Genomic DNA, 10,497 nt, shown 5'->3' with positions numbered 1-10,497 from the left:
ATTTATAGGCATACATATACACATTTTATATATACACACACATGCATACATATATACCTTTTATACACATACATACACACATTTTATATACACACACGCATACATATATACCTTTTATACACATACATACACACACACATGCATACATACATACCTTTTATACACATACATACACACACATGCATACATACATACCTTTTATACACATACATACACACATTTTATATATACACATGCATACATATATACCTTTTATACATATACATATACATACACACACACACACACACACATTATAAACATATATATGTTTTTATATATGTAGAATATATGTATACTAACCCTCCCCCATGTAGGAAGTGCCAGGAATAGTTGATCTGGTTTCACGCCCTAACTAACAGCAGGATCGGGCCCACCACCTAAATCTTTGGGGCTGTGATCGTGGATAACCGCCACGGGCGACTCTTCCTGGGCACGTTGCCACCTTAAGCACAACTCAGCTTGGGTCCGGTTTTAGTTGGTGGGGTTTCAGTTTCGGGCCATTGCAGGGGCCTGGCTGGCCAAGGACGCAGGAGGGGGAGGCAGGCCGGCCATGGAGGGAAGTGTTTCAGTGCCTTTTGCCCACCTGTGGGTTATGCCTGCCCTGCGGGGGGAGGAGGCATGGGTGCCCCGGCTCATCGAGGCACAAGCCAGCAGGTTGCCCTCGGTGCCCAGGGGCCTGGCAGCCCCTTCCCTGCAACCTGCAACGCAGGGGAGCGCAGACGGCGGAGCGCCAGGCACGATCTGAAGTGCCGAACAGGGCTGCAGTGTTGTTGGTTGTAGCCACGTCTGTTTAAGGACGTAGGCAGGCGAGGTTCTTTTGGGTAGATGTGATCTCTTTTATTCGTTGGTCTAACAAAAGAGATCACATCTACCCAAAGAACCGTGCCTGAATAGGGCTGGGCTTTTTGGCTGGAGCTCAGGGGCTGCTGCTGGGCACGAGCAGGCTCTGCGCTCAGCTCCCAGAGCCTCCTGCACTGGAAATGCACCCTCGTCTCTTCCCTTCTGAAGAGCAGGGGGCTCCTTCGCCCCTCTCCTCGCAGCACAACAGCCTCATGCTGCTGATCTCGGATGCTCGAGGCAAGCCCTTCCCTTGCAGCGAACCGCACAGTTAAATCCAAATCCACAGCAAAGCCAGAGACCTGAAACAGCCTCGGTCCCTGCCCATTTGTGCATGCACAGGCTGGGTATTGTAGGGCTGTGTCTGGACTTCCTCATAGTTGTAAAGTGGCTTATACCTTACCTGGCTTTCTATTCTTAATAGCAGGGTTGACCTGAAATCGTGGCGCTTTCTAGTTCAAACGGAGCATTCGCTTGCAATAAGATGATTATAAATCCAGCTTGCAGATCTCACACACACACACGGTTCAGGTTCCTTCTGGAGTCCTGCACTAAGAGGAGCAAACTGCAAGGCAGCTACACGTGCATCCATCATAACCAAACAAGCTGCATGTCCCGAGAGACCGCAGAGCAGACCTGCAGACCGTTCTCTCAGGGAATTTAACGTGTGCTATATATTGCGCATGGACACACACACACACACACACACACACGGGAAAAATATCCCTGGCGGTATGGTGGGCTATCGCTATTCCATTAAGCCCATGGGCTGGCCACAACGGGCTGAAGAGCCCGGCGAGGTGCATTATACAACTAAGTCCCAGGCACGTGCATCCAAATGCCCTTGGGAGGAGGAGGTCTGCGTTTGCACCAGGGGCACCTTGGCCATTCGCTGCTCGAGCCCTGCTCCCGTTCTCTGTCTGTTAGGCTGAGCTGGGAGGGCACAGGCTGCTCTGAGCCGCCTACGGGGACCCTCTTCAGAGGGGCTGGAAAAGCTTCCAAATCACTTCCTAATCTGAGTTAAAATTAGGGACTTTATTTTTTTTTAAAAAAGCCCCACCACCCCAAATGCCTTTTCCACAGCCAAGTTGGCTGCTGCCCTGAACACAGGGACACTTTTACATGAGAAATGGTCTGGGGTCCATCACCACGACACGGATTGTCCCGCCTGGGGCCTCTGGGGGTAGGCTGGCAAGTGCCCACGTGTACACAAAGTGCCTCCCCGCACCCCACGCTGAGACTCCCCCCAGGGCCCGGAGCGGGGGCAGAGCCGGGTGCTCAGAACAAAAAGAAATGTGTTACCTTGGCCTTGCTCCGAGGGGCCTTTTGTCAGGGAAGGCATCAGGATGCTGCGGGAGGACAAACTGCCGGAGAAGCAGGGTGTCGGTGGCTCCCCGCCTCTCCCACCCCAGTCCCCCGTTCCCTTGCTCCCGGTCTCCGGGGTGTGCAGAGAGACCCTGCTCCTAGCGCAGAAGGACAGCGCGGTTGCAAACCCAACATCCGTGTGCAAACTGTGTGTGTGCATCAGGCTGACACCGATAGCTCCTCGCCTGCACGATCTAATGGGTGTTTCCACCTCTGTTTTCTGTCTGTCTGTGAATGTGCCCATTGCTCCCCTGCCCACTGCAGGAGCTGGCTTGAAAAACTCACGTTCCTCACTTCTCTTACACAGGGAACTTCTCTTCAGGCTGCTTTTAGTGTGTGTGATGCAGCAGGGCACAAACAGCCCTGAGGATTCACGCTTCGCCAGTGCATTGCAGCTGCAACAAAGCTCTCAGGTTCAGAGAGAAGGATACCTGCCTTCCACCACAAACCCTGTATGGCTTCTCCCTGTGCCCCGGCCCGTTCTTTTAAAACTCTTAAGGGAAGGGGTCTTTCCAGCTCGGGTTCTGCGGATGCGGATCTCTGGTCAGCAAGATGATTTCCGTGCCCAGAGATCATCCAGGGGGACCACATTACCCCCTGACCAGCCACCCACGTGGCATCGCTCCCACATGCACTCTGCTCTGCAGTTGGAGACAGTCTCTCAACCATCTGCAGACAGGCCCATGCTACGAGGCCTTCCAGGCCAGCCCCAAAAGGAGGCAAAGCAACATCCCAGTGGGAGGTCCCAGCATCATCCCAAGCGCCCCCGATCATCTTCCATCCGTTCCCTTCGGGCATGGTGGTAGATGGATGAGCAGCACCAGTCAGTCCAGGCGCGCTGGGAGAGACTGGGAGATGGAGCCTTTGCATATGAACTGGTGGGGAGTCCCAGAGGTGCCTTCCTCCAAGCTGTCCTCTGCATGGCACAGGCCAATGCCGGCAGATGCTGGGGAGACGGGGCAGAGACACCCTACCTGCCCCCTGGGAAACGTGTCCCTGGTCCCCTCCGCATTCTTGCCCTCGCCTTGCACAAGGCAGGCACCCTGCCGGCTGCGCGAGGTATTTATGGGCCTGTTTATCTGATCTCAAGGGAGCCTGCTCTTATCTCAGGAGCGGCAAGGGTAGGGTTAAACCGGACAGCCCCCTAGACAGCACGGAGCCAAATTAAATACCTAAAAAAACCCCCAGCCCTGGGAGCCAAAAGGTCCAAGAAGGCAGGGCCTGGGATGCCAGGGGAACGTGCCGCGTGCCTGCCTGAGCGACCCCGGGGCCCAGCCCAGCGCAGGGGAACCGGCCTGTTTCCCAGCCAGGACCGGGCATCAGAGGGAGGGAGCGAGCCCCCACTGGGCTGAGCTGCAGCCCCTGGGCTGAGCACAGCCCCTGTAACTGCTGAGGGTCTCCATGGCCGCTAAGATCCAGGGAACAATTTCCAGTCTGTGGGCGAGATGAAGTAATTTTCCAAAGTCCCTGCGAGCTGGGAAAGCTGGCTCCACTCCACTGCTGCTACGGCATGCGTGCTGCCAGCGAAACCTCAAGGTCTGAGCTGAGATCACACCCTGCCTGCCGTGCTGAGCTGCGCCAGTCTAGGGCTAGGATGGAGCAGAGGCACTGGGAGATGACGGGACTTGCCCAAGGCCATACAGCTGGTCAGTAGCAGAGCCGGGAACAGGCTCCTGGCCTCCTGCGTGCCGGATCAGAGCCCTGGCCCAGGTGTCTAGGGCTGGCAACGTCCCGCTGGGAGGACAGGGCAGCTGGGCAAGACCAGCTGGTGCATCCTGTGCCCGTGCGCCTGGGGCCCTGGCACTGCCTGCTCAGCCCTCCCGGTGACTTTCTCTTAAGGAAGCGCCTGCCAGCTCCTGCCCATTAAGCTGGCCCCAGCCCAGCTGCAGGGAGGGGAACGAGGCCATAATTTGTTTTCAGTGTCAAGATGGCGTCAAAGATAAAGCAAAACCTCTCCAAGTTTGGGGGCTAAAGAGACAGGAGAAATCCTGACCCGGGGCCGACCCCGGAGTAATGGCCAGCAGCCCCAGCGAGTCCCGGGCAGGTGAGAGATTTACTGCCGGGGGAGCCTTTTGATCCTGCCCCCGGCGCTCGGTGCCTCCGTGCCCAGCCACGAGCCCCCAAAGCCAATTACGCCGTCTCCCTTGCCCCCGCGCTGCAGGAAGACGGCTGTCTCCTCTGCCGCCCCTCCAGAGGCTCGCACGCGTGCACACACTCATGCACACGTACATGTGGAGCAAGGGCTTTTCTACCTGTGCATTGTGGTATCCTGCAAAGGGCCCTCAGCTGGGACCTGCAGCAGACCCAGGAGGGAAGGAAGGAGACATGTCAGTCGGCCCAAATCCCCGGGGCCAAGCTCCCCAGCGGGGACGGGAGCCCGGAGAGCCGCCAGACCCCGGACCATCCCTCGACGCTTAGGTAAGGACTCGTCCATGGCACAGGTCATGATCTTCGGCGTTTCCCCGTCATCACAGGGCTCCGGGAGCTGGGGCTTGGGGGGAAACTCTCAGGGTCTGATGAAGGAGGAAAGATGCCTGTCCTGGGCGCAGCGGGGAGAAGCTGGAACCGCAGGCGCCAGGCAAGCTTCCCAGTGCTCGGGGCTAGCTGTAACCTTTGTTCACAACCCCTTCGCAGAGGATCCCCTGCAGAAACAAGGACCTGCTGGGACCATGGGGCTGCCTCGACTCCCGGCGGCCTCCCAGGATTGCAGAGGATTTTCCAAAGGGGCTAAGGTCACTTTTGGGAGTTTCAAGGGGAGCTCGTGGCCTGGCTGAGGTGGCGGGCAGAGCCCCGAGCTGCCTGTGCAGACCCGGTCCTACTTGCAAACAGCCTGGGAAGCATTTGTATGGGCCTGTACCCTCCCCTCCCCTCCGACCAGGGGCTAGTGATGGCACCCAGGGGTCCCGAGTCTGGTCCTGCTTTGCCCAGATCCCCGCTTTCCTTCTGTCCAAGGCAGGCATTGCCAACCCTCGTCCACAGCCAGGGTGCCGGCAGCACCGCGGTGGCATTACCTGTGGGTAATGCACTCGGCGCAGAGCAAACGGGGATGCAACGAGAGGGGCTGAAGGAGCCTGGACAAGCGACAGGCGGAGGCTGCCCAGCAGCCCCGGGGGGTGTTTCCCATGCCCAGCCCTCACCAAACAGCCCTGCAATGCAGCCAGGCCTGGGCAGCGCACGCCACACCCCAGAGCAAGCCCACGGCCTCCCCACGCGGAGCCCGGCGAAGGCTGCAGCAAAGAGGCCGCGAAGCCCGGCTCTGGGGTACCCGCGTCTGGACAACGCCGGCGTTGTTGCTTGCGGGGCTACGGCCAGGCGAACCAGAGGGACAGGCCCCGAGGGACGTTCAAATTCAGCCTGACAGGCAACACAAGCCAGGCACAAACCAGGCTGGGAGCCGCCGGAGGCAGGAGCTCCGCGCGCGGCAAGGGCATTATTTATGGCCGTGCCGAGCGTAATGGTGCATTTACCGAGGGGAGCGAGCCCAGGGACCTGCAAAGCAGAAACATGTGCTCGGGCCTGTTCCCGCTCGGGGTGACGGGGAAGGGGCCGGGGAGGCCGGCTGTTTCCCCCCTCCTTAGCTTCTACCGTTAGCCACCCTGAAAGGCACTGCTGCAGCCAAAGAATTAGTGGGATTACGACATCAAGGAACAACCGAGAGGAGAAAGGGGTTTTCGGCTGCCTGACGCACGTTCCCATGACCCATAATTCACCGCTAGCAGCAGCTGTAACACGAGGAACAGATTGGCTTAAGCGCTTGAGCCCTACGATTCTCACCGAAGCAGCCCCTGGCGAGGCTGCAGGCCGCGCAGAGCCACGGCAGCGGTGAATCACGAGTCCCGCTTTGCCGACTGACACACGGCCGGGGCTTAAAAACCACTCCCGTCCCCATTTGCCATTGAGCTATTGGGCTCAAACGTCCAACGAACCTCACGGAGAAAGGAAGTCGCCATCAAAAATCCAGCTCGCCGACTTTCGGGCGCTCCGCTCCACGGCAAGTCGCCCGCTGGCACGCCCAAATTGGTATCTACAAGATTAAATGCACTAGACGGAAAGAGAGACCATCTAGGCTTTCTTTATCCCAGCGGAAAGGGAAGGAGGGTGAATTTCCCCTCGCCCCTGCACCAGAAGCGTGCTTTTCCCCTGGTCCCCGTCTGTGGACGACGCTGCCTGGCAGGTAGAGGACCTTCAGAAAAGGTAGGAGCCTGTTTTCAGCTCTCGGATCAGCGAGATCGAGTGCTGGCAAGGTCCTCAGCCATCCCTGAATACGCGCATTGGATATAACGTTATTAGAAAGCAGCAGCTTGGGCTCTTGCCAAATACCCAGCCTGCTGGATAAGGAGCTGCTCCTTTCCAACGTAAAACCATTACGTCCCCATTTACATTTTTCCCTGGTCTTCTGACTTGCCCTCTCTACGGGGAGGCAGAGGGAGGCTCGGGGCCTGGTTTATGTCAGGCTTCGGGAGAAGACGGAGGAGAGGCTCCTGCTGCAGCCGGGGCCGGCGCAGAGGAACCCGCACGTTTCGGTTCATTCCCCGCCGGGAGGGACAAAAAACCCCAACAAGCCTTTTTTTTTTTTTTTTTTTTTTTTTAATGATCGCCACGTCCTTTAATGCAGCCTAATCCCGCTTCCTGCCTCTGACAAGCGCAGCCAGCTCGTGCCGCAGTGACAGGAGCGTGGCTAGCATCCCTCCAGCTCTCCAAGCCGCCCTAGCAGCTCAGGGAACCGGGCCCGTTTGCGGCTGCTGCGTTACTGGGGGAATGCTGTCCCCGTACGGCACGAGGGAGAACGGCAGGGAACGGGGGCTTTGGCAGCTGCCAAGCCAGCACTGCTCCCGGTGGGCGTCCAGGCAAGGAGGGGGGTGCAGGACACGCTGCTCAGCACATCTGCTAGGACCCTGGCAGCTGATACTGGTTGGAAAGGCCTTGCACACGTGCAGTGTGAGGATGCTCCTAGTCGCTGTGCTACCGCCTCTGCCACGCTTTCACAGGGATCACAGTGGGGCTGGAAGGAGTCATCTGGTCCAAGGAAGCATTATAAATACTTACTACACACGCACGGTATTCCCTTATAAATGGAAAATGCAGGAGGGCATGCTTTCCTGTCCTTCCAGTGCAGTTGTCCTTAGCGCGTGGCATGTCTGCAGAGTGGAGTAGATAAAACAGCCCGTGAGACCGGGGCCCAGAAACCCAGCTTCACACCTGTCACCCAGGGCCGTCTAGACTGGGCAATTGTGCAAGTCCCTAACACAGAAATACTGCAACAGCATCACTGACTGGGGGCACGCAAGGCACAGCAACGCTGCTCAGGGAAGCCCGGGCTTTTGAGACATCTCCATCTCCTTGTCCAAAGGAGCAGGAGTCTCAGGAGACTTCCTTGGATGGCTTTTGTGTGCCTTGGGGCTGCAAAACCTCAATGTAAGGGTTAAATGCTTGGAAATCATCTTCACCCTCCACACTCTGGCCAGAGCCCCTTAGCTGTGAATGGAGGTTTGTCTACAAAGAGGATGAGTGCCACATGCTGGGACGGTGGGGAGGAGGGAGAAAAGTGGGAAGAAAGTGAGCCTGATGGGAAGAAAGGAAGAAAAAGCTGGGAGCATTTCCTGGGACAGGACGGGATGGGGAAAGCTCCCGACTAAGTCCACCTTCGAGCCCGGGATGCTGGGCATGTTCACTTCTCTGGACCCTCGCGCCGGAAGATCGACATTCAGCTGCTGAACACGCACTTTAATATCAGACCCAAGGGGACAGCAGCCAAATAGGACCAAAGATGCTCTTTACAACCAGTATCAGCTGGCACCAACGTGAAAGAAGAGCTGCTCACGAACATATACAAGGTAGGAAATCAGGATTCGTAATGGAGATCGTATCATCTTCTATTAGACTAACAAGATTTTTGCAAAAAAAAAAATTTCTTTAATTTTTTTGCAAAAAAGTCTTGTTGGGCTAATAAAAGAGATCATCTCTACTACGAGTCCTGATTGCCTTTTCGTCTAGACCAGCGTGGCTACAACCTGGATCTACCACAGATAGGCAGTGTGAGGAAATCCCTCTTGATGGGAGGTACAAAATCCCTTAACTAAAAAGACTTGAGGTTGTCCAAAAGACACTCTCTGTTGCATTGGGAAGGCTCTGTGGCTTCTCCCAGACAAACCACCCCTCTGCTTGGGAGCTGCTTGCTTGGCTACCAAGTCGTAGTTCAGGTGAGGCCTTCTTCAGTCATCTCATATTAATTGCCTATCATCTCCGCATTGATCTCAGCCACAGGGAAGGAAAAACCGAAGCCAGTCGTCCTGTGTGGCTATGCAAAACTGTTTCTGGATTAGCCAGGAGCCCAGCTTTTGGAAGCCATCCCTGGAAGCCTCAGAGAAGCAGATCCTGGATGTGTGGGTCTTGTTGCTAGAGAGATCATTTATTAGAAATGAAACTCAGGCATTTGCACCCTCATCCAACAGTACAAAGTTTCACATGCAATGGAAGTGGGACAGTCCTGACACCTCGAGAAAAGGAATTGCACAGAGTCACAATAAGTTACTAGAGCTGCTTTAACAGGACCCACCTACATTACACAATTCAAAATGCACATTCTCCAAAACATTTAGCATCAGATCAGCACAACACGGGGCAGGATGGAAGGGGAAATAATAGTTTTGGGTGTTTTTTTCCCCCTTCTCTCCCACTAGGTCTGCTGCAAAATAAAAGCAGAATGACTGATATGCACCTCCGCAGGGCTTTGCTGTTGAGTGGGACAAGATTGGAGGGCTGAAGGCAACAAAAGGCAAAAAATGCAAACCTAGCCCCTTTCCAAATGGGGCTGGAGACTCTTGGCACCTACTGCAAACTATTACAGACTCGCTGGTAAATGAACTTCTCCCCCCCATAAACACCAGTGGATTAATTGCAAACAGATGTGGGTTATGGATGACAAGGAAGGTGAGAGCAGGAGTTTATTGCAGCCCTGAGGACTTGCCTGCACCCAAGCAGGCCGTTTACACCTCGCCAGCTGAACCTGCAAGCCAAACTAACGCTTCTCATCCACTTGAAGCTACAGCTGGTAGGAGGGAACCTGAGGAACGAGGGATTTGCAATATCCTTTTGCCTTCCCCACCCGGACCCTGCAATTAATCCCTGGGGCAGTGAAAATGACCCCGTCTCCTTCGAGGGAGGCGGCCTGACCCTCCGGGTTCCTCATGCCGGCAGCGTGGGAAAGCTGTGCTGGGAGCCAGAAGGCCCTGCAGTTTGCCATGCAGCCCCCTCCTTGTTTTCCATGGATCCCCCTTCCCTTACCGCTTCCAATTACCTGCCGAGACTTCCCGTGAGACTTTACCTTCACACGTACCAAGAGACAAAGTGCACGGACCCTCCCATTCCCACATCTACGTTTGGCATAAAACACCCACTGCAAAAGCCAGCGCCCTGTCCTGCTGCAGCCACGGGTTGCTGTTTGGACCGTGCCCTGTCTGGCGCTGTCTTTGCTATCACAACTCTTCTGAAATAAGCTCTTGCTCTGGGCTTTGTTGGCTCCAGATTTACTCTCAGGAGAACAGCTCTGAGCCCAACCAACCAAGTCCGGCTTTCAAAAGACATGCGTGGTATTTTGCAGACCAGACTGGTGACCTGTACCAAGGGGAGCGCTCCTGAACCCCCCCGAGAGGTGTGACCGCACGCACTGGGCTACAAGAGGAAAGCTGCTTGCTCTCCGCTCTTTTCCATCTTAACTGCCCAAGAAACACTGCGTCTCAGCACAGCAGCTTGTTTGGGTCCAACGGGCAAGACCCGGGGATGCGGGCATTGCAGACTGGGCTTTCTCTCCCTCCCTCCCTCACTGATTTGGCTAATTCAGCAATTGCACTTTCCATTCCTCAAAATGCCACCACCGCAGTCCAATTCCCTCATCGCATACTTTGAGCTGCCCTGCTCATCCCCCTGCAAGATCAAGGCATGAACATCTCCAGGGATTTCTTTGCTCCCCTCAACAAAAACTGTTGACGAGCAGAGGAGCACTGCTGCAGGAGGAGACTAGCCCCTGCGGGAAGCACTTGGGTGCCGAGCTCTACATCCAAGGGCTTTGCCCCTGAGAAAAACGGGCGGGCTTTAAACTAGGCTCGTCGGGGGAGGGGGAAGACGAGGGCGGAGGAGACGATGAACTACCAGGCCCAGCAACAGCCAGCGAGCCCAGACCAATGGTCAAAAGGGAGAAACAGGTAAGTGATGGGGGACGGGGCATTGCTGAGACTAGGGGGTCAGTGGGCACAA

The sequence above is a fragment of the Crocodylus porosus genome, unplaced genomic scaffold, assembly GCF_001723895.1.
Source record: "Crocodylus porosus isolate Cpor-Errol unplaced genomic scaffold, CroPor_comp1, whole genome shotgun sequence".
Classification (NCBI taxonomy): domain Eukaryota; kingdom Metazoa; phylum Chordata; order Crocodylia; family Crocodylidae; genus Crocodylus; species Crocodylus porosus.
The sequence above is the reverse complement of the archived record's forward strand: the minus strand, read 5'-3'. Positions refer to the sequence as shown.